The 24,310-nt window shown below is 37.3% G+C and overlaps 1 pseudogene; it reads right to left on the minus strand.

The window, feature by feature from the left end:
* Positions 1–28: 28 nt before the first annotated feature.
* Positions 29–23,075, minus strand: LOC121240829 (annotated as a pseudogene).
* Between the last annotated feature and the right edge of the window lie 1,235 nt (positions 23,076–24,310).

Raw genomic sequence — 24,310 nt, forward strand, 5'->3', positions numbered from 1 at the left:
CCAAACAAAAAGGGAAAATCTAGTGCTGGAGAAAGACCCTGAAAATATAACTTCTCTATATCAAATAGATTGTTTAGTGCATATACCGTTTTCATGAATAGAATACTGGTACAAGATGGTTCATATTGGCACTAGGACTACCATTAATAAACAATATAAACATGATTAAGTGAAAGGACGATGATAATACCTATTTTTGACTAGGTTGTTATAATTAACCAGAGTAGCCAAAAGCCTTCATGGCCTATGCTGCTCTTTGGCCTTCTTCAAATTCATTTAGATGCAGTGATCCTTGGAATTAGGCCTGCACACCATCCAAGCCGTCCCAACCCGACCCGTGTCCAGCCCAACAAGAAAAGAATCGACCCAACTTTAGTCGAGTCAACCCGTTTGCCAGTTTAGAACTTAAAAGTCGAAACCGATCTCCCCATTTCTTTTCCAAGCCCTAAACATTCATTCCTCCCATCTCATCCCCCATTTTTTCTGCATTGCAAAAACAATCACCTTTCCCTTTAGATGTTGTTGTTGCACTTTGAATGGTCGAGCGAATTTATGGGGCTTACTGTGGAGGACTTCTTGAACGAGTGCTAGAAGTCCGCAGACGCTCGCATCTTCCTCTCCCTTCTCCAGAATCGCTTCACCTCCTCCCCTTCCAAACTCACTACCGATCAGTTCTTCCACTGTTTCCATTTTCATATTGACGACATTCTCCTTGATGGGGATGAGTTAGGTCGCATGATGTTTTTCTCTGGGCTTCCAAAATGTTTTAAGATGAGCTTTGTCGATTAATCAGCCAACTTGTGATGAATTTATGGTTGCTTGGTGGGCGAGGGTTACGTTATTGTGTCATGGGGAAGTGAAGTGAAGTGAATTTCTGGTTGCTTGTTGGACGAGGTACTCCTTTATTTTCCTTATTTTCTCTCTGTTTGAGGTTGTGCTTGTTGCTTGTTGGAGTTGATGGGGAAGATAAATGGAGTCGACAATGAGGACGTACAGAGTTGACGATGATGACAGAGAGAAATTGGGAGGGATGGCAGCTAGGGTTTGAGATTTGGGGAGGGATGGCAGACAGTTTGAGATTTGGAGAGTTTTGGTCGGATCGAAACCAACAGTTAGCGGGTTTGACACGCAAGTTAGTTCAATTCACTTTTATTGGTGGGGTCGATTGGTACGGACAGTGTTGGTTGATGACTTTTTTGCATAGCCCTACCTGGCACTAACTGTAATACTACCCAGGTTTTACTAATAATAATATCCTATATTGGATCCATCTGGGTCTAAGGTTCAATTAGATAAACTAGCCTTTCTCTTCAGATGCTCCTTCAAGTCCATGATATCGCCTTCCACCGCGTAACAGCTTGATTCTCACAAACCCATATCTCATGTGCTTACCTGGTTTATGCGCCTGAAATCATGGCTAACAAGAACCATACCCCCATCCCATTCTTTCAATGCTTTTGCCAATGAATCAATTGTCTCAATATCCAAGTGATTAGTAGGCTTATCAAGTAGCAGCAAGTGGGGCTGCCTGTATGCCAACAATGCAAAGATCACCCGGCTCCTTTGCCTGTCCAATAAATTCTTCTTTGGCATCACCTGAGCTTTTCCGGACAATCCAAATTTCCCAATTGCTGCCCTCATCCTCTCTTCCTCATTCTTTAGTCATATATTGAAATGCGCGCAAACATTTCCATGTCATTTTTCTTAGCCAAATGCTAATGGAACAGTGCAATTTTCAAGTGATTATGCCTCTGGACCATGCCATCAATAGGAACCAGGTCACCTATCATCAGCTTTAGCAATCGACTCTTCCCAACTCCATTGGGTCCAACCAAAGCAATCCTCGAGTCCAAGTCTACCCCAAAATCGATGTTAAAGTATATGAGATTCTCAGGTGTATAACCAAATGTTATTTCCATAAATGAAGCACTGGCGATGGAAGCTTCCCCACATCAACAAAGTGGAAGACCAATACCCTGTGTAACACCTAGGCTTAATGCCAAGTCTTTTTTTTATATTTTTGGGTTAAGTATATGAAAAGCTCAGTTGAAATTTTTTTCAGTACTATTTTTGTAATACTCAGAGTCTAAGCCCAAACCAGAAGGGTGGCCAAGCCCACGATGATGTCGTTTTGGTACTAATTCCCAGACTACAGTTTTCTTGCCAGACATTTTTTTTTCTTCCTTGTTTTCCCTCCAGTTTCTTCACTTTCAAAAATCCCTCCACCTCAAATCCATTTTTTCCCCATGTCTCTGTGGTTTGCGTTTATTTTCCTTTTCTTTTCCATCGCATGCTCAGGCTCTCACTCACCCACAATGCCACTCTTTCGATTCACTATTAATGATCAAGTCATCCTCCAAACTTTCCCTCTCGCTCCTCTTTTTCTCCGTAAGTTCTCACCATCCCACGATCTAGTCACTGCTCAAGCCTTCTCAATTGGTCTCACTCCCATGAAACATATAAGTGTTTTCTGTCCCAAGCAAACCGTGTAACGAAGCCCATCCTGCCCAGAAAGCATTGTAAACTGCACCCTCACAAGCTCCCCTCAACCCACGGTCTCAAGCCATGCATGGCAGCACCCCATTAGCCACCGTGTGAAAGCTGCCCAGCCTCCATCTGCACGTAAAGCCGACGCCACCACCCCTCACTTGACCACCACCCAGTTCACCTCTGCAGTCCACTTGTGCTTCACGCTCTCAACCCACAGCAACCCTTGTTTTTAGCAACAATGACAGAGCACTTCGAGCCACAATCCAACCACCCACAGCACCAACTCTCTCCACGTCGTCATTACCTGCCCAGAAAAATACGGCCATTGCCACCCAGGGTCCGTCTTTTGTTGACCTTTTCAATAAGTCCACGGCCTCGTTTCCTCTCATGGCACCCTCTGTCCGTTGCATCTCACAATGAGTTTTATCTCTCCCACTTACGTTTTGCTCTCTCACTTCGCATTTCTCTCTCTCATTAGTTGGTCTCTCTCTCTAACCAGTGTTCTACCGCTGCCTGACACCACTATAAACAACCACCCAGCTCGCTACCTTCGTGCCCACCATCTCTCGATGAGGATGGCTCCTCTACCATACGAAGTTATACTGTTATGAATATGTATTTATAAATCTCCGTTATTCCAAAAGAGCCCCTATATGTTTTGTTTAATTCCTAAAATACCCTTATCAACAGACTAATTATAGGTTGATCATGTTTTGGTCTATATATATTAAACTCACTTTGTGTAGGTTTTGTTTTAAATACAAGATTTTATAAAAAAAATAAATAAAGATTTGAGATATATTATTAGTGATAATATATTTTTAGAAGTACATAGTAGTGCAAGATTTTTTTTTGAACTCTTTAAAGAAAAAAATAATTAGTCTATTTTTATTAAATGAAATATTTGCTCTTCTACTTTAATCAGTTTTGTTTTAATGAGTCTTTAAACCATAAATGTATTTTTAAGGCATAATTGTATTTATTATTAATATTATTATGCAATTTTTAGAAATACTCTGAGTTTAATAGTTATGTGGATATTGAGGAATTTAGAAAGTGATGTTATTTTAGAATTAAGAGAAATTTTAGGCTTTTGAGGAAATAAAATAGGTATTTTAGGTGTAATATGAGATTACCTGTTCATTGGAGATTTATTTAAGTTACATGAATTTTTATAGGTGACAATTGACAATTGCTCAGTACTGTTTGGAGAATTTCTAAAAAGCTAAAAAGCCTAGGTAAGCAGGGTTCACATACTAGTTTTGTAATAAAGAAATAAAATGAGGTTGACTCTAAAAATAAGAATGTTTGTTTTTTAAAAGAAATCTAAAAACGACCCCAGATGTTTATTCTGCATATGCATAAATTCTTTATAAGAGAAAGTATTTTCTGTCATGACTGGTGTAGACATGAACTAATTTTATGCATTCTGATTTTGAACTATGCAAAAAGAGCGAATATGAAAATCTAAAAGTTTTTGCTATGAATAAATGAAAATGTTTTGATATTGTTTATTTCAAACATGTGAAATGATCTGAAGCTATTCAGTATTTTGTTTTGATATGATGTGTTATCTGAAAACCTTGGCATAAAGTTCTGATTTTGTATCTGAATGTGATCTGGTTCCGATGATGTTCCGTTCTATTTCTGTTAAGGCCCTGGCACAAGTATAATACCCGTGCGGGACCAGGGCTATAATACCCGAATCCTACTACGTAGATCCTTTCGTCATCTATTAATTCTTAAGTTAAATATTTTGAGATAAAGACTTTTCTTATTTTACTATTTTACTATTTTTATTTTGAGATGAGTGTCCTTTTATTGTATTTTTATATATATGTGGGTTATTAAATAATTCAAGGGTACAATATTTTTATGACTTTATAACATTTTCTTTCAAGCCCTTTAATTCTATTTACTCAAGAAATGACCCAAACTCTTTTTACCAATAGATGGGTAGGTAAAGGAAATATCTCCCCACATTTAATCTCCACCATTCATTTCCTAGCTTATGGGATAAGCTTGATCAAATTCATTGACTTCCTCCCTTGAAACCATAGCTTCCCAAGCAAGCCATTTGATTTCCTTCCATTCTCCTACAAGTCGGCTTCCTAAGCAAGCAACTAAGTCCCTTTCCCTTGTATCCCTCGACTTCCTAAGCAAGCGAGTGATTTCCCTTCTCTTCTCCCTACACCCGTCGGCCCTAAGGCAAACAAAAAGAGAAAACTTCTCAATTGTTCCTCCTTCCCACGAGAAACCTCACGGTAACAACTAGCCGCGCGATACCTCTCTTCTCTTCAAGTCAATTCCTTCCACTTCCTAAGCTTAAGATTCCCACCAAAATTCTTCAAGGAAATGACTTTGTAAGTGAGTTCTATGATTCTAGCTTCTAGTTTGGGATCTTGGATCTATGGGTTTAACCTAGGTTTCTTGTTTTAGAAATTTTCTACTTGTGTTCCAGCTTTGGGTCTTCTGATTTTCTCTTCCTCTTCTTGTCTGCTGGTTGTTCTGGTAGCTTGAAAAGGGAGCCAAGTCAGGTGATACTCTTTCCTTAAGATTTCTTGCAATTGAGATTATGCTAAGCAAGTTTGTGCCATGTATTTGGGGGTTTTCGAATTTTCTGTGTTTGCCGATCATTATGTGGTAGTCACTAGACAAATTCCTCATTTGTTTCCTCTAATAGTTGTTCTAGTTGGGTGGTAATCGAAAGCTCTGTTCTTTTGGCAAAATCGAGCATATTGAAACTATTGTGCCTTGTACTTTTCTACCCTTCGAAAGTGGTATTCCTATTTAACTTGGTTAGTCACAAGTGGTGATCATTTGATCTGTTGATATATATGTATATGGATGAAGAAGCCGTGGCTCATGCTCTATTTTAGTGTTCCAGCCGTGTGTTTGCAAGGTAGATTTTGTAGTCCTTTCTTGTGTTTTATTGAGTCAGCCATTATTTATTTATTTTTTTTCATAGGAAAAAAATAACTTCATTCATCAAGAAATAAACTTATACAAGGGAATCAATCCAAATGATATTAGAAATTACATCAGGGAATGAACCACACCATAAACTAATATCCTTACTTAAACCAAACTTGGCAAGTGAGTGTGCTGCTGCATTGCAGCTTCTGTTGGCATATTGAACTACACAAGAATTAAAACGACTCATCGGCTCCTTAGCTTCCTTAATAATATTTCCAATTGCTACCTTTGAAGATCCTTGTCTAGTAAATTCATTAACTACTAACAAGGAATCACTTTCAATCACTAGATTATGAATACCAAGGTGGATACTAAGCTAAAGGCCTCGCAGGATAGCCAACCCCTCAATGTCCACTGCATTCAACACAGCTTGTTCCTTCTTTGCTGCAAACATCATAACATCCCCCTTTGAATCCCTTAGAATTGCTCCAACTCCAGCAATCGAGCCATTTGAAGATAAGGCTCCATCTACATTAAGTTTAAAAGAACCAGGAGGTGGGAATTCCCATCTGCAGTAATTCTTTACAGCAAGCATAGGTTTACATTTCAGTTCTTTGAAGGACTGTTGCATGGCCAATGCATTTCCCACAGCTGCCACTGCACTTACACACTTCTCCTTAAAAAACTTCATATTTGTTCTGTACCAACAACTCCAGCAAATTAGAAAAAATAGCTCAAGCATATCTTTAGATCTGTCTTGAAGAAAACTTAGCACAACATCAATAAACAGCTCATTTCTACTAGTCTGCAGCATGGTGGGAAAATGATTAGACCAAACTTCTTTGACAAATGGACAATAACAAAGAGCATGTAGGACATTTTCTCTTTCAACACCACAGAAAGCACATCCTCCCTCAACCATCACATGTTTCTTCATAAGGTTATATTTAGTAGGTAGAATCCCTTTGACAACTTTCCAAGCAAAGATTTTCACCTTAGATGGAAGTTGCATAGACCAAATTTCTTTCCATAGCCTCTTCAAACTTGCAGCCCTCGAAGATTCACCACATTGCTTGCTCTGGTTCAAGGATTGAAATAGCCTAAAGGCACTTTTAATAGAATAATCACCATGTGCTTCCGGAAACCAACAAAGCAAATCAGGCCTTCCATGACTCAAAACAATATTCAAAATATTTGAGGGCACCTTAGGAGAAAACATAGCAGTAATTTTTCCCACATCCTATCCCTAATGAACATCATCCATTAGCATACTCACAGTAGCATCTTCTTCAAAAGCTGCAGCTCCACTTTCACTCTCTAGATTGGCACCCCAAGTACCCAATAATCTCTCCTCTCTCAGTAGAGGTTCCTCTCCTGTCTTAGTACAGGCTCTTCCATCATATTTTTTCTTCGTTTGCTGCCTCGATGGCAGATGACCTAAAATTTCTATGCCAACATTTGTCTTTATCTAAGAAGGAGAAGGGTGAGATTCATGTGGAATCTTCACTCTTAGAATCTAATATAACATGTGGGGAACGTTGTTTGGTGATGTCCTTGGTAACTTATCGTTATTATGATCGAGAGCCTCTCAAGAACACGATGCGAGAAGTGTGGCAACCTACATGCAAGATGTGCTTTAAGGATCTGGGCTCAAATTTATTTATGGTGGGCACCCAAAAACTGAGAAAAGAGGTGAGACTTGGCAATTGTTGCTAACTTTGAAAGAAGATGGCGCTATTCCATGGCTTGTTTGTGGTGATTTCAATGAAGTGCTATGTCAACAAGAGAAAATGGGTGGAAGGCCTAGATTAGACAGATTAATGCAAGAGTTCAGGGATGTGCTTGATGATTGTAATCTTATAGATTTGGGCTTTAAGGGTCCTATATTTACTTGGTGTAATAAAAGAGATGAGCAACAGGTGATTAGTGAAAGACTTGATAGATTTGTTGCTAATATCAAGTGGAGGGACTGTTTTCCTCTCTCTTGAGTCATTCATGGTGTTGCTGCTCATTCAGATCATGTCCCAATCATGTTATTGCCTACTTCTGAACTTAAAAGGCCTAGACATAAACTTTTCAGGTTTGAGGCTATGTGGGTTGAGGATGAGGAATGTGGTGATGTTATTTCAAGGTCTTGGCAAGTGGGTTTTGAAGGGAGGTCTATGGTAGCAATAATTGACAGATTGAGTAGTTGCAGTAGGGGGCTAGAAGCATGGAACAAGTTGAAATTTAGGCATGTACAGATGAACATTAGAAGGGCTCGAGCTAATATTCAGAGATTGCAATTAGAAGAAGCTAGTAGGGTTTCAAAAGAGGAATTTATGCAAGCTGGAAATAACCTGTCGGCTTGGTTGGAGAGGGAGGAATTTTTGTGGAAGCAAAGAGCAAAAGCTTTATGGTTGAAGGGAGGGGACAAAAATTCAAAATTTTTTCATCACAAAGCTTCTCAGAGGAAGAGTAAGAATTGGATTAAAGGGTTGAAAAGCGAAGATGAGACATGGAAATATGAAGAGGAAAGAGACCAGATTATTTTAAATTATTTTCAGTCTTTGTTTCATTCTGAACAACAGAGTTGTAACTTGGATTTTCTGGATGGTTTGAGTGGGAAAGTCACTGTTGCAATGAATGTTGATTTGTTAAAGGAGTTTTCCCATGATGAAATCAAGACAGCTTTGGATCAAATGCATCCTGCCAAGTCACCTGGTCCAGATGGTATGGCTCCAATTTTCTTCCAACAATTTTGGCAGATTGTGGGGGATGATGTCACTAATGTAGTCTTACAAGTCCTCAGAACTGGTACTCTGCCCTCCTCCCTGAATCATACTTTTATCACTTTGATCCCTAAGAAAAGCAAGCCTGAATTGATTTATGAATTTAGGCCTATTAGTTTATGCAATGTGTTGTATAAATTAATCTCCAAAGTACTAACAAATAGGCTTAAAAATGTGCTTGAAGAGATCATCTCTAGTTCTCGGTGTGCTTTTGTCCCTGGTCTACTTATAACAGATAATATCCTTGTGGCTTATGAATTGATACATTCTTTGAGAAATAAGAGGAATGGCAAGGATGGCTTTATGTCCATTAAGTTGGATATGAGTAAAGCTTATAATCGTGTGGAATGGTCCTATCTAGAATCTGTAATGGACAAAATGGGTTTTAATACTCAATGGATTGCTTTAGTAATGATGTGTGTCAAGACTGTCTCTTTTTCGATTTTGATTAATGGAGAGCCTAAAGGTCCTATTATCCCTTTGAGAGGCATTAGACAAGGGGATCCACTATCCCCTTATTTGTTCTTAATTTGTACTAAGGGATTAATTTCATTGCTCAAAAAAGCTAAGGGCAGAGGTGATATCATAGCTGTTAAAGTGTGTAGAGGGGCTCCTTGAATATCCCATTTACTTTTTGCTAATGATAGCCTTTTCTTTTGTAAGGCTATTGTGGAAGAAAATCAGAAGATCCAAGATCTTTTGAACTGTTATGAGGTTGCTTCTGGTCAGAAGACTAACAAAGAAAAAACAGGTTCCTGTTTTTAGTAGTAATGTACATACTGCTAAAGAGGAGGAGATGCTGAAGCTTTGGGGGGTACAGCATAGCCAGCAATTTGAGAAGTATCTTGGACTTCCACCTTTGGTTGGGAGGTCCAAATATAAGGCTTTTTCTGATATAAAGCATATAGTTTGGAAAAAATTACAGGGATGGAAAGAAAAGATGCTCTCAGTTGGTGGAAAAGAAATCTTGATTAAAGCTGTTGCACAGTCCATTCCTACTTACTCTATAAGCTGCTTCGAATTACCTTTACTTTATGTAATGATGTGGAGCAGTTGATGGCAGCATTCTGGTGGGGACAGAAGAAGGATGAACATAAATATCATTGGATGAGTTGGTCCAAGATGTGTGAGGCTAAGCAGGATGGGGGTATGGGTTCTAAGCCATGTTTTGATTATGCTTTTATGTGTTAAATTATTGGAGTTGAGGTTTATAATTTTACATATACTTTCTTCAAGTTTATGGCCTAAGTAAGCCACTAAGAATTTTAAATTTTACTAGTAAGCTTATTTCGGAAAATTTAAGTTGCCAAGAGTGGTACACCTTTTGTTTTGATATGTTTTCAGAAAATATATGAGGCTTTTCTTAAGTTTTCTACAACTCTAATATTGCTTAATTGTATGGTTGGGATTTTGGTTAAGAGAGGGATGTTTAAGACCATCAATGTACTAAGACTTGCTAGTTGCCCATGTACTGTAAAATTTCTTAAAGATGTTCTGTTTTGAAGCCTAAACCAGCCCATTTCATCCCTTATTCAATTCACCCTTTTGTTTAACCAAGGATAAATTTTAGTATGAAAACCCTATTGAAGAACAAGTAACAAAAATCAACCCTCTTGTGGGCATTGGCCTTTTATTGGACTTATCTTCCAAATGATGCTACAAAACTATCAAATGCCCTCTTTAAATAAAAATTTCTAGACTTGTAGCACTTGTTGTTCCCTCCCATTATTAAATAAATCTCTACCATCTATACATTCCTAACATATGATTTCTACCCATCCTTCATATAGAAAAAAATGGCCTTTAAAAGGGATAGGAAGCAAATTATGTACATTCATGGGTTTCTTAAATATCGGAATGAGGATAATAGTGGTTGCCTTAGTGCCATGTATGTAACTAAATGGGTTAAGGAAAGCACTCTAATTCCAATTGGGAATTTAAGTGGATGCATAGGGGTGTCGGATAGTACAGCTTAATGTGAAATGAATATTAATATGTTTATCCCATTTCATTGAATAGGAGTTTATTTTCAAGATTCAAAGAACATACTTGTAAAGCATCGAGGCAAGTAGCTATGACCTTGCTCCTTACACAAAGCTCTCTTATGAAAGAATATCTCTCTCTTTTCAAATGTTCTTCTAAAGAAAGAATAAATGTATGTATATATATATATATATATTATGTACATGCCTTTCTTAGTAGTCGCTATTAAGCACCCTATTAATTATAATTGTGTGTATGTGTATAAAGTAATGCATCATGAAATTCTATACATGCTCCCTTAAATAACTACTCCTTATTTATATGTAGCATGACATGAAACACTTTTTCAAAGAAATGCATATTCATTTGGACTAATGAAAAGATAATGACAACGTTTGGCTGCAAAGAAAGAAAAGAAAAGGAATGAAAGCCTGAAAGAATGTAATGGCCATATGAATGAAAAGGTACCAAAGGAATGGGCAGATTGCAATGTCGGGTAAGTAGTACTGGTAGTGCACCCGATATTTCCCCCATAAAAGGGATTCCCAACCTATGGCCGGGAGAGGAATCCGGGTCCAAAAGACCACTAACCCAAACACACGGGGCATAATTGTGTGTATCGGCCAAAGAAAGTGAAACGTAAAGTAAAGTTATTTCTTAAAGATTTTTATGCATGAAAGTATAGTTGCGCTTTAAACTGTTTATGCATGAAAGCATTGTCAAGAACTAGCAAATATTTATGTATGCATGTTTTCAAAAAGAAAAATTATGTGATTAATAAGTTAATAGCATGGTGTACTGCTTACTGAGTATTTGACTCACTTTGTTTTTTGTTTTAAACGTCCAAGTATGGATGAAGAGGCTGCGGAGCTAGGCACTGCTGAGAAAGGAGGGGCCAATGCTTAGAGTTCCCTATCGGTTCGACTTTGATGATGATGGCTTATGTTTTATGTTTTTATAACGATCCCCGTGTTGGGACGTTTTGTTGGATTAACTTTAGACAAAATGTCTTTAGGTATGTTGTAAATACTATGGTGGGGTGATGGTAACCCCACATATGATGGTTTAATGGCTTTTTGTATATGTTGTAGGGACTGAGTCCCTCTTATTCAGGACTAGTTATGTTTGGTGAATGAATGATAAACTCTGAGAGTCCTTTAGTTAGAATATTGAGCAAATCGTCTATAAGGAGTTTCTTTTAAACTAGAAGTATGGAGCACATGTATGACATGATCACGCATGTCCTTTGTTACCCTCATAGAAGAAAAAAAAGGAACAAATAAATATAGTACTAATAATAATAGAGAAAGAACAGGTCATGGGTCACACAGCCTTATCCTAGGTTAGGGCGGGGTGGTGACAGGGGCGTTACAATTTTATGGGCCAAAATTGGTTTTCAATGGTTATCAAATTTTTTTAATGGACTTGTCATTTTAGTTAATTTTTTGAAATGGACTCTACCGATCGCTGCATGACCCATGCCCCTTTTTTTATTAAATTGGGACACCAATAGAAGCTTGTTTTTTTTTTTAAAAAAAAAAAAAAACAGAAAAACTCCCCACCTTTACACATCTCCTTCCACTTGTTAAGCATGCACGTTTTCCCCTTTCCTTCTACAGGGTTTTCTTACCACCCTTACATATATATATATATATATATATATATATATATACACCTATCATCTCATGCATAGAGAAACTGTCGAAACATTGTTGCTGCCCTCTTCAGCCTTCTTCCCATCGCTGCCTCCCAACACCTGCTAGCTCAACCAAACACGGTTACTTCACGGAGTCATCTCTACACCCTCGCATGACCGTCCACCACCCCATGCACCACGGAAGGGTAGCCACTACGCGGGCCACGCAAACATAAACCCTTGCACCAAGAACAGTCGTAGCCTCCATCCTCGTACGTTTTCAGCAAGCTCCTTTGCACCACCACCTCCACCTCATGGAAACCGCCTACCGAAGGCCTAGCAAACTACTTCATAGCCCTCCCCCCATCGTGTGCCACCACGCTCTTCTCGAACTTAGCCCGTTGTCCCACTCCTGAAACTAAGCTCCCTTCCACCGGCCTCTCACTCTCCCCGTGCCCCTCAGTTTTCAACCACATTACATGACGGAAGCCACCACATGTAGCTCCTAACCAGTCGCATGCCTCCTCGCTGTCCCACAGTGAGCTATCCCTCCATTTCGCATGCCGTACTCTCTCCATCTCTCACTCATACTTTCACTGTGTTCTCTCATCTCTCTCTCTCTCTCTCTCAATGCTCCGCTAAGATCACCACCGTCCGCCTAGGCCCTCGCTACACCGCACTCCTTCTTCCGTCTCGGTATGTTTTTGCCGCATGACCCTACATGTTTTTCATAGTTTTCAAACGAATACATTTCTGTTGCCTTTCCATATGGTTTATAGGAGGTTTTATGGAAATTACAACCTGGCCATCTTAGTTGTAAAAACAAGATTTTTAAAAATGGGTTGTTTTATTTTGGGGCACAGGGACTTGTTTTCTACTGGGAGTTTTAAATTTTTGAGTGTGTTAGGTTAAGTTATTTTGAAGTTATTTTTGGGTTTGCCTCAAGTTCTAAATTATTTCTGGTCGGGTAATTTTTTATTACACTTTTCATTATGTTATGTGAATTAGGTTCATTTTCTTAAATGGATTGGGGTTTGTGTTGAAATTAAAGTATATTAAGCGGATATTGATGGATTTGGAAAATGATGGTATTTTAGGATTAAGGGAATTTTAGACATTTATGGAAAGTAAGTTTCTTTAGTATTTCAGGTTTAAGAATCGAATTAAAATTTGTGGGAGTTACTTGATAATTTTTATGTAACGATTAATTTTCGTTCAGTACTGCTGTGGAGAAATTCTAGAAGGTTAAGAAGTCCAGGTAAATAGGGTTCCTATGCTAGACTTTGCATAAAAGAAAATGAGTTGGGGTTGATTTATGAAAATGTGCACGATATATTTGTTTTTTAAAAGAAAATTGAAAATAACCTCAGTTATTTGCTCTGCATTGCTCATGAGATCTGTAAGAAAGAGGAGTATTTTTGTCATGATTGGCGTAGACATGAGCTAGCTTTGTAAATTATGTTTCTGATTTGAAAAAGAGCGAATATGAGTCTTCTTTTTTTTAAGTTTTGTTTTAATGAAATAAAGATGTTATGATGCATGAGATCTAAATTTTTTGCTGTGAATAAATGAAGATATTTTGATTCTATTTATTTCGAACATGTGAAATTATCTGAAATTATTCAATTTTTGGCTTTTGATATGAAGTGGCATTTGAAAACGTTGGCATGAGATTCTGATTCTGTATTCTGATTAAGTCTGACTATGATGTTCTGTTCAATTTTCTATTACAACCTAGCCACGAGTGATAATAGTGGCATACGACCCAACCACGAGTTATAACAGAGGATACGGCTCAACTACATGTGATAATAGTAGATACGGCCCAACCATGGGTTATAATAGTAGATACTATAACGCTCTGGTCCCGCATAGGTCGAAGAGTTACTTCCTATCACTTAAACTCACATTTCAACAATATAAATATAGACTCCAAATTCCTAATATCATATAGAATTTTCGATTCAAACTAATTTCCTCAATGTAACCAATTTTCCAAAATGCCAAGTCATCATAACACAATAAAATTTTTTAATAAAAATCACCAATACTCATAAAAGTTTTCTATGCTTAATCCACTATACTTAAATCATCTCACCCAATGCCTCATAATCTTGATCCTTAGCTGAACTATCAAAATAACTGAAAAATATTGTGGAGATAAGGTATCAGTTATAACAATTCAGTAAACAGATAACACATACTAGTATGCAAACATGAGCATTTTCAGAATTCAGAATGCAAAACAAAACATATTACCTTCAGAATGCAAATATCAAAATATATTACGAAAATACAGAGTGAAACTTTCAGAAAAACATTCTTATTCAAAAATCCTTTGGCATATCAAAATCTGAGTCCTCATCTTCATCAATCAAAGCATCATATCAGGACAGATACCATGTTTAACCCCCGTGGTAGGGTTATAAATCACTATTATAACCCATGGAAGGGTTGTATCCACTATGATAACTCGTGGTTGGGCCGTATACCATGTTTAACCCCCATGGTAAGGTTATAAACCATCATTATAACCCGTGGAAGGGCCGCATCTACTATTATCACCCGTGGTTGAGCCGTATACCATATTTAACCCCCGTGATAGGGTTATAAACCACCATTATAACTCGTAGAAGGGGCTGTATCTACTATTATAACCTGTGGTTGGGCCGTATCTACTATTATAACCCATGGTTGGGTTGTATCCACTATTATCACCATGGTTGGGCTATATCCACTATTAGAACTAATGGTTGCGCCGTATGCCACTATTATCACCCGTGCCTAGGCTGTAACGGAAAACCAGACAGAACATCATAATCAGACTTAATCAGAATACAGAATCAGAATCTCATGCCAATGTTTTCAGATGCCACTTCATATCAAAAGCAAAAAAACTGAACAATTTTAGATAATTTCACATTTTTGAAATAAACAAAATCACAACATCTTTATTTATTCACAGCAAAACTTTTTAGATCTCATGCATCAAAACATTTTTATTTTATCAAAACAAAACTTTAGAGAAGAAAAAGACTCATATTTGCTCTTTTCCAGATCAGAAACAAAATGCACAAAAACTAGCTCATGTCTACACCAGTCATGACAAAAATACACTTCTCTTTCTTACGGATCACATGAGTAATGCAAAGTAAATAACTGAGGTTTTTTTCACATTTCTTTTAAAAAATATGCACATTTTCATAAATCAATCCCAGTTCATTTTTTTTTTTATGCAAAGTCTAGCATAGGAACCCCACTTACCTCAACTTCTTAACTTTTCAAAATTTCTCCATAACAGTACTGAACAATTGTCAATCATCACCTATAAAAATTCATGTAATTTAAATAAATCTCCAATAAATAGATATCTCATATTTACACCTGAAGTACCTATTTTAATACCCTAAGAACCTAAATTTTCTCTTATTTCTAAAATATCTTCACTTCCTAAATTTCTCAATATCCACATGACTATTAAACTCAAAATATATCTAAAACAGCATAATAATTTTAGTAATAAATATAGCTATACCACAAAATACCTTTATGGTTTAAATATTCATCATAACCAAAACTGATTAAAGTAGGAGAGCAAAGATCTCAATGGGTCTAGGTTCTCCATCCATTAACTTGATTTTGACTTTCTTGGAGAGTTTTCAAATTAATTGTAGGTTCAAAAGACTCCATTCTCACAGGTTCGTATAATTTGGTATTCGGAGCAAGGTTTCCAATCAAGTCTGATTCTATCTTTTAATTCTTGCAACTTTAAATTTAATCTAGGGCTTCATTGTTCTAAGGTTGCAAAAAAAAAACAAAAAACAAAAAGTAGGCTGCCAAAATTCTTATGGTTTTTGGTTTGGCTAAAATTTGCATCACCTAGGGTTTCAAAATTCTAGGGTTTATTGCATCTCTAAGTTTGTCAATTGCTTGGAGTGTCGTTTAATTGTCTCTCTTCTACGTCATTGTCAATTCGTGTGTGCTTGAATTCAATCGTTTGATTTTCACAACTGAATATTGTTGTTTATGATTGAATTAGAGAAAATAAAAGAAAAGAAAAGAAAATCTAAAAAAAAAGTAGAAGAAAAAGAAAAGGTAACATATTCAAAGGTTGCTACATAGTTACAACAAAGAGAAATAAAGAAATTTGTTAATTGAGCTTTCTCATGAAAAGGGCTAAATATATCTTTCTAGTTGGTATCTTGTTTTATAATTACTATTTCTCTCATATAAATTCCTTGAGTCTCATGTTATTTTATTCATTCCTTGTTTCTTGTTCTTGTTCTTGTTTCTTGAACCTATTGCTAGTTAGAATAATACAAGGTTGTATTGTCTTAATTTAGTTCAACTAGTTCTTAAGGAACTTGAGCGGAAAAACTTTGAGGTAAAAGACAAGAGAGTGTGAGACTATTATCGGGAAAAAGCCAATTAAGAGTCAAATAAGAGTGGAGTGCCATTATTCAAGTGTAAACACGTAAGGGAGTGTGTGAGATTTTTTACTAACATTCTTTTGTGCAGCACACTATGATGTCTCATAGGAGTGACTCATCTCCAAAGGGGATGGTAGATAACTCATCATTTGTGTTGCAAGCCATGCAACAATAGTTTGAGCGGTTGAACTTGGTTTTGGGTCAAGTGAAAGATAAGATGGATCATCAAGAAGCGCTAATTAGAAATATAAAAGACAAGCGAGATAGGAGGCGACGTGAGTCTTGTGTTAAAAATGGACATGAGAATGAAGAGTATGGTGATTCTTTTGTTGCCGGGCGTACACTCAATACACAAATTAAGCTAGATAATACAGAGCAGCAGAGTGAGAACATTTTTCACACTAGATGCCACATCAACAGCAAGGTATGTAGTATGATCATTGATTTAAGGAGTTGTATTAATTCGGCTAGTACTACTTTAATTGAGAAATTGAATTTACAAAGCTCAAAACACCCTAGACCATACAAGTTGCAGTGGTTGAGTGATTGTCGGGAGGTTATGGTACATAAAGAAGTGCTAGTTTCTTTTTCAATTGGGAAATACTAGGATATGGTGCTTTGTGATGTATTACGAATGCATGCTGACCATATTTTGTAGGGGAAGCCGTGACAGTAAGATAGGAATGTGATCCATGATGGGTTAAGGAACATCTATAATTTAGAAAAGGATAAAAAAAGAATCAAACTTGCTTCATTAATTCCAACACAGGTCCATGGGGACCAACTGAAACTGAAAAGTGAGGTTGCTCAAAAAGGAAAGAGTGAAAATGAGAGTGATCAAAAAAGAAAGAGTAAAAAGGGGATTGAGCTAAAAAGCAAGAGTGAAAGTGAGATTGAGCTAAAAAGTAAGAGGGAATGTGAGATTGAGAAAAAAATAAATAGTGAGGGCGTAAAGGAGAGAGAGAAAAATAAGAGGGAACAAAGATAAGGTTGAGGGTGAAAGCTCAAGAGAAAGAGAGAATGCGTTGAAAAATAATTGTGGAGCCGAGAGTTCAATAAAAGAGGAGAGTGAAAGAAAAAAAATGAGTGAAAAGGAAAAAAAGAGAATGAGGCCGAAACACCAAGAGAAAGAGAGAGTCAAGAAAAACATAGAGAAGTAGCTGAGAGTCAAGAAAAAAGTGTAGAGCTACGAGAGGAAAAAGAAAGAGAGATTGCAAAGAAAAACATAAACACAAAAGTGAATTTTTATGCTAAGACAAACTTTTATACTAACGAATTTAACGACTCTTTGCCTAGTGTTGTTGTTTCATTCTTGCGGAGATATGAGGTCATGATTCCTAGCGGTGTGTTTAGTGAATTACTACCTATTAGAGAGATAGAGCATTACATTGATTTTGTGCCAGATGCGACAATTCCTACCCAACCTTTCTTTGAAGACCATGAGTCCTTGACACACTTGGAGGAACAAGATACGTTGTTGACTATAATGCATGCTAAGTGGGAGGACTGTATTGAGACTTTTCCTCATGTAATCAAATAAGCACAAGGTGAGGAAAATTTTTTGGTTGATGCTTTAGCAAGATGGTTTGTCATTGTTTTCATTTTAAATGCAAAATTATTATGATTTGAATATGATAAGGAATTGCATGCTAATGATGATGACCTTGCTAGTGTGTATGGAGCGTGTGAGAAGGCATCGTTTGGTAAGTGTTATAGACTAGATTGGTATTTATTTAGAGAGAATAAACTTTGTGAGCCTATTAGTCTTATGCATGAGATGCTAGTGCATAGATGTAGTTTGTTGGGTCATTATGGTGGAAAAAAGATTTTAGACGTGTTGCATGAACGTTTGTGGGAGTATCATATGCCATTCATTGACTTGTTGTATGAACGTTTACGGGAGTATCCTTTGACTTTCATTGAGTTTGCATATAATTGGAGTGGTTATTTTGGTGTAAAAAACATTTTAGACGTGTTACATTAACATTTGTAGGAGTATCATTTGTCGTTCATTGACTTATTGTATGAACATTGTAGGAGTATCATTTGCCATTCATTAACGCATTGCATGAACGTTTATGGAAATATTACTTGCCATTCATTGAGTTTGTATATAATTGGAGTGGTCATTTGGTATAAGGAAAACTTTAGATGTGTTTCATGAACGTTTATAGAAGTATCATTTGCCATTCATTGAATTCTTATATGCACGTTTGCGGAGTATCATTTGCCCTTATTAGAATGTACATATAATAAAACCTGCATACTACTATTTCTTATTCTCTGTATGAAGTTGTTTATGGTTTAAATCCACTTGCTCCTTTAGCTTTGATACTTTTGCTTGTTGATGATAGGAGTAGCTTGGATGGACCATTTCAAATTCTTGAGAAAATTAATGAAAATGTATATAAAGTGAACCTTCCAAGTAAGTATCATGTTTATGTTATTTTCAATGCTACTAAATTTTTTCTCTTTAATGCAAGTGGAGATTCGAGGTCGAATCCTTTTGAGGAGAGGGGGAATGATGGAAACCAAGGTAGGCCTAGTCTTAAAGATCATTTACAAGTTCCAGATAGACCAATTACAAGATCAAGAGCTAATAAAATTAAGGAAGTAATGCAGGGATTGGTGCAATCTACTTGAGACGAGTCTAGCAAGAGCCGAATATTCAAGATGGGCTTAAGACATCTAGTGATCATCCACGTAATACAAGCTATGGAAGAGTGCAACATAAAGTAGGGCTTATTATTATGATTATATGATTGAAAGCCTTGGACTTGTTTATTTCAATAAAAGTGGCTTATTTTATTAGTTATAGGAATTAGTCTAGAATAATTGGGTTTGAGGATGCTTGGCCCACATATGTCTTATTTCTTAGGAACTAGGGTTTTTGGGAAAGCCTTGTATTTTAACCATAGGCTTATTTGAAAAGTTACTTTTTAGAAACTAGGGTTTAAAGAAGTACTGTAACCAAGTTACTAAAGTCGCGACACTATTCATCTAGGGGTATTTTTGGAAGAAATGACTTTATTTTGGTTAGGATTTTAATTTGATTTTGGTTTAATTACTCTTTATAGTCTCATGTTAAGGAGTTTATGAAATTTGATAAATTTATTTATTGTGAGTTGAGTTTATCTCTTATAGTCTTTATTGAACTTTTGAACTTATCAAAGGTAAATCACAACCTTTGTGGCGTTCCTCCTTGTAATTTGGGTTCTTGATATAGGTTCTTCAATGGGTCTAAATTTTAATATAATCTAGATTCTTGAAACGAGTTATCAACTGGTCTAAGTTCTCCATCCATTGACTTGATTTTGGTTTTCTTGGAGAGTTTTCAAATTAATTGTAGGTTCAAAAGATTCTATTCCCATGAGTTCATATTAACTATATACTTCTAAAAAAATATATATTAATACTAATAATATATTTCAAATCTTTATTTAAAACAAAGCTCATACAAAGTGAATTTAATATATAAAATCAAAACATGATCAACTTATAATTATTTTGTTAAAAATATCAGTATACTGACTTAATTTTTCCTGAGAAAAACAAACCTGCAGCCAACGTAAAAACTCCTCCAAAAATACATATCAACATATGTTTTCAAAAAGGGAAAAAGGGCCAATACCCCTCTTCTACTAGGTTAACCTATAAATATATAAACTACACATTAAAGCCATTAAAAGAGAACAAAGTAACAGGGGAGGCCAAGATGTGGCGGTAGGGGCTTACTGAGTAGAACCGAGATGCATAAGGAAGAGGCAGCGTGCGACGGGGCTGGATTGGATAGTCAGTGGTGGCACGGCTGAAGAGCAAGGGAGGGTGTGTGGCAGAGATGCTGACTCTGAGCAGCTAGGCACAAGAGAAGAGGGAGATGAAAGACAATGAGGACAAAAGTATACGGGAGGATGGCTGTGGGGTACGTCGTGAACTTACCGAGAGCGAGCGGTGGCTAGGGTGGCTAAGATGTTCGGTTGGCACTATCTGTGCAAGAGGTGACGTCAGGGTAGGGCTGGTGCCGAGGAGTGGCTCCCCTGAGATGAGTTGGTGGCTGAAGTAGCTACTCTGTTTTCGGTGAAGCAAAATAGGGTGCGTTGCTGCTGCTTTCGGTGGTCGTCACAGAGGAGGTTGGGCAAGTGGTAGTGTGATGTTGTGGTGGCGTGGGTCTACGGTGAAATGTTGAACATGGCTTAGCTTCCTTTTTTTTTCTGTCCGTCCAAGTGCAATGGCAGAGTCGTCTTGGGCTATCTTCCATACACTGTGATGAGGATCTCCACTTGTATATATCTATATGACTAGGAACCCTAGAGAAAAAAAAGGGAGAACAGCTGCATAACGTGAAAGTATATCTCCTAATGCAAGCTATTGTCGTGAATGTCGTGCGGGGATAGGAACGTGCATGTTGAGGAACTGACGTCAGGAGTGAACCTAGTTGAGGAGGTTCTATGTGCATGAGATGATGACTAAAAATCTGGTTGAGACACTAAGAAAAAGAAATAGAAACGAAATGTGCGTGGCATGGGGCTTAACAAAACTTGGTTTTGACAAGCTAAAGCAACCCAAAGCATCTTCGTAGTAGCTTATTTGTATTTCCATCGCTTGAAAATATTCTAAATACTACTGGCCTCGACTCATTTTTCAATTAGCCTAACTCATTAGAAAACTTGTCGAGCCGAAAACCAACTAAAATAAATCATGCTTGGTTTATAAAATATTAGCTAAATTTAACCTAATTAACAATCTCAGTAAAAACACATAAATCGCCAAAATAAATTTTTGGGGCCTGTAACCTATTCTCAAAACTACTCATTAAAATCCAAGTGGACTTTTCATCCATATATAAAAAAATTTTGACATGAGTTTCTTGCTAGGCCTGGGTCTTATAGATACGACCCTTCCATGGGTTATAATGGTGGTTTATAACCCTACCACGGTGGTTAAACATGGCCCCAACCACGGGTGATAATAGTCGATACGACCCTTCCACAAGTTATAATGGTGGTTTATAACCCTACCACGGGGGTTAAACACGATATGCGGCCCAATCACAGGTTATAACAGTGGATACGGTTCTTCCACATGTTATAATTGTGGTTTATAACCCTTCCACGTGGATTAAACATGAAATATGTCCCACTATGATGCTCCTATATGATAAAGATGAGGTCTCATATTTTGATATGCCAAATGATTTTTTAAATAAGAATGTTTTTCTAAAAATTTCGCTCTGATATTTTTATAACATGTTTTGATATTTGCATTCTGAAAGTAAATGTTTCTGTTTCTGCATTCTAAAGGTAAATATTTTGTTTTGCATTATGAATTCTGAAAATGCTCATATTTATATACTGGTATATGTTATTTACTTACTGAGTTGTTGATTACTCACCCCTTATCTCCAAAATATTTTTCAGATAATTTTAGTGCCTCAGCTAGAAGTCAAGAGTCAGAAGTGTTAGCAAAGTTTGTTGATCATAGAGGAATAAGTGTCAGAGGATACAAGTTTTATTGGAGAGTCCTTATTTTAATGGGTTTATGATTTTATGTTATTTGGTATTTGGAGTCATGGATATTTCTGAATTTTTTATGAAGTTTTTAAATTATTTCATTGAAGTATTTATTTGGTGTCTTGGTGGATGAACATATATATTTGACTTGAATAAATGATTTTGTATTTTGATGGAGAATTTGGAGTATATAAACATGCTATGAGAGATGGTTTTAGGTTACAAGAGTTAACTCCCCAGATTTTCAGGAACTGGGCGTTGCACCTTGTCTCTCACCACCTTCTTAGTAAGTCCACCTCTCTCCATTTTTGCCAATGTTTTCTCTTTGCTCCGAGCCTGGCGGGCTACCACGAGCCTGAACTGCATATTGATCAAAGTTACCGGTGTAGAGCTTCAATTTGTGCAGATACCATTAAGGAAGTCCTGGGAGTGTGATACCACAACCAGGATGCGGTCAAACTTCTTCAAAGTCTCCTCCAACCAGGCACAAGCTTCTAGATCTGTCCTCCAAACACAAATGGTAAATCAACACCATCATATCTATCCATTTTTTTAAACCACATAATAAAACAAACATAGGAACATCATTTTTATAAGTAACATGGGAACATTTAAAACAACTTGAAGAAAGAAATGCGAATCAATCAAAGGCATTCAGCTATCAGATTTGGAAAAAAACTATTTTTGATTGTCACAGAGACTAGGTCAATCCTGTCTCCATATATAATTTTTGTAAGAAAGGAACACGACTATGGGATTGGAGAAAAATACCTCCCTTTTTAAGTTAAAGGGAGTAACTCTTCAATCCTTGCGGGACCGGGGCGTTACATGAAGCGAATGAGTGGTTGACCTTTACATGGGAACTACTGCTGCTCGAACTTAACAAGCTTGTACCCATCACTTGGGATCATTTCAAACAGGTGTTTTTGGATCGATATTTTTCCCCAGCACTCTGTGAGGCAAAAGCTAGGCAATTTCTCGACGTAGTACAGGGAACCATGATGGTGGAACGCTATACCGCAACGTTTGTGGCCTTATCGCAGTTTGCAAGTTATGTAGTTCCAGATGAGGAAAAGAAATGCGAAAAGTTTGAATGGGGCTTGCATCAGAGATTTCAAAGTCACCTAATACCCCTGAGGATCCGTAACTTCACCGACTTGGTCACATGAGCCACTTTGGTAGAATAAGAAATGAGGGTGAATGCAGAACTACTCAATCAAAGGAAATGCCAACAACCATTACCTGAGCCCAATAGAAACAAGAAGTCTGCAGCTACTGGCCACAATTACCTCAGAGTATTCCAACGAATCCAATTTGCCAGAATTGCAAGAAGAGGCATGAAGGAAACTGCTTAATGGGCCAGAATGCTTGCTTCAGATGCAAGCAACCAAACCATATGGCTCGAGACTGCCTAAGGAAAGCACTGCCTCCAGCTAAAAAGAGTGGTCAGAGGACTACCACACCAGCCAGAGTTTTTGCCCTTATCCCAAGAGACGCTGAGACATCTAATGATGTGGTTACAATTACCCTTCTATTATTTTCTTGTTATGCCACTGTTTTATTTTATTCGGGTGCCACACATTCTTTTATAGCACGTGCCTATGCCTGTTTGAATGAAAGAGTACCAGAGAGTCTTGATTGTTCACTATTTGTTGCAACACCTACTAGTGAACATATAATTTGCGATACCATACGTAGGAATTACCCTATAGAAATTTGTGGAAGACACCTTCCAGCAGATCTGGTGATATTTGAGATGTTAGGATTTGATATAATCTTAGGAATGGACTGGTTGTCTCGAAACCACTCATGTGTTGACTGTTTTAAAAAGGAAGTGGTTTTCAAACCCCCAGGCAAGGAGGAATTCATTTTTTGCGCAGAGAGAGGAAATGCTCCACCTCAATTGATCTCAGCCTTGCAAGCGACGAGATTACTAGGGTAGGGATGTTCGGGATTCCTAGCTATTCTAGTAGCACCACCTGCAGAGGGACCGAAACTTGAAGATATCCCCATTACCAGGAAATTTCCGGATGTGTTTCCAAAGGATATTCCAGGGTTGCCTCCAGATCGAGAGGTTGACTTTTCAATCGACATCCTACCAGAAACGACACCTATATCAAAGGCACCATACCGTATGGCTTCAGTAGAGCTAAATGATCTTAAGGAGCAATTGCAGGAGTTGTTGAAAAATGGTTATATTTGCCCTAGTGTGTTACCATGGGGCGCACCAGTCCTTTTTGTGAAAAAGGACTGTTCTATGCAAGTTTGTATTGATTATTGAGAACTGAACTAGGTGACAGTTAAAAAGCAGTACCCACTACCCAGTATTGATGATTTATTTGACTAGTTATATGGGGCCCAAGTTTTCTTCAAGATTGATCTATGATCAGGTTACCACCAACTTAAGATCAAATCGGAAGATACTTCGAAGACAGCATTTAGAACACGCTACGAACACTATGAATTTTTAGTCATGCCATTCGGTTTGACAAACGCTCTAGCAGCTTTCATGGACATGATGAACAGAGTGTTTAGGGAGTATGTTGATCAGTTTGTTGTTGTTTTTATCGACGA

The sequence above is a fragment of the Juglans microcarpa x Juglans regia genome, chromosome 7S, assembly GCF_004785595.1.
Source record: "Juglans microcarpa x Juglans regia isolate MS1-56 chromosome 7S, Jm3101_v1.0, whole genome shotgun sequence".
In the NCBI taxonomy this organism is placed as follows: Eukaryota; Viridiplantae; Streptophyta; class Magnoliopsida; order Fagales; family Juglandaceae; genus Juglans; species Juglans microcarpa x Juglans regia.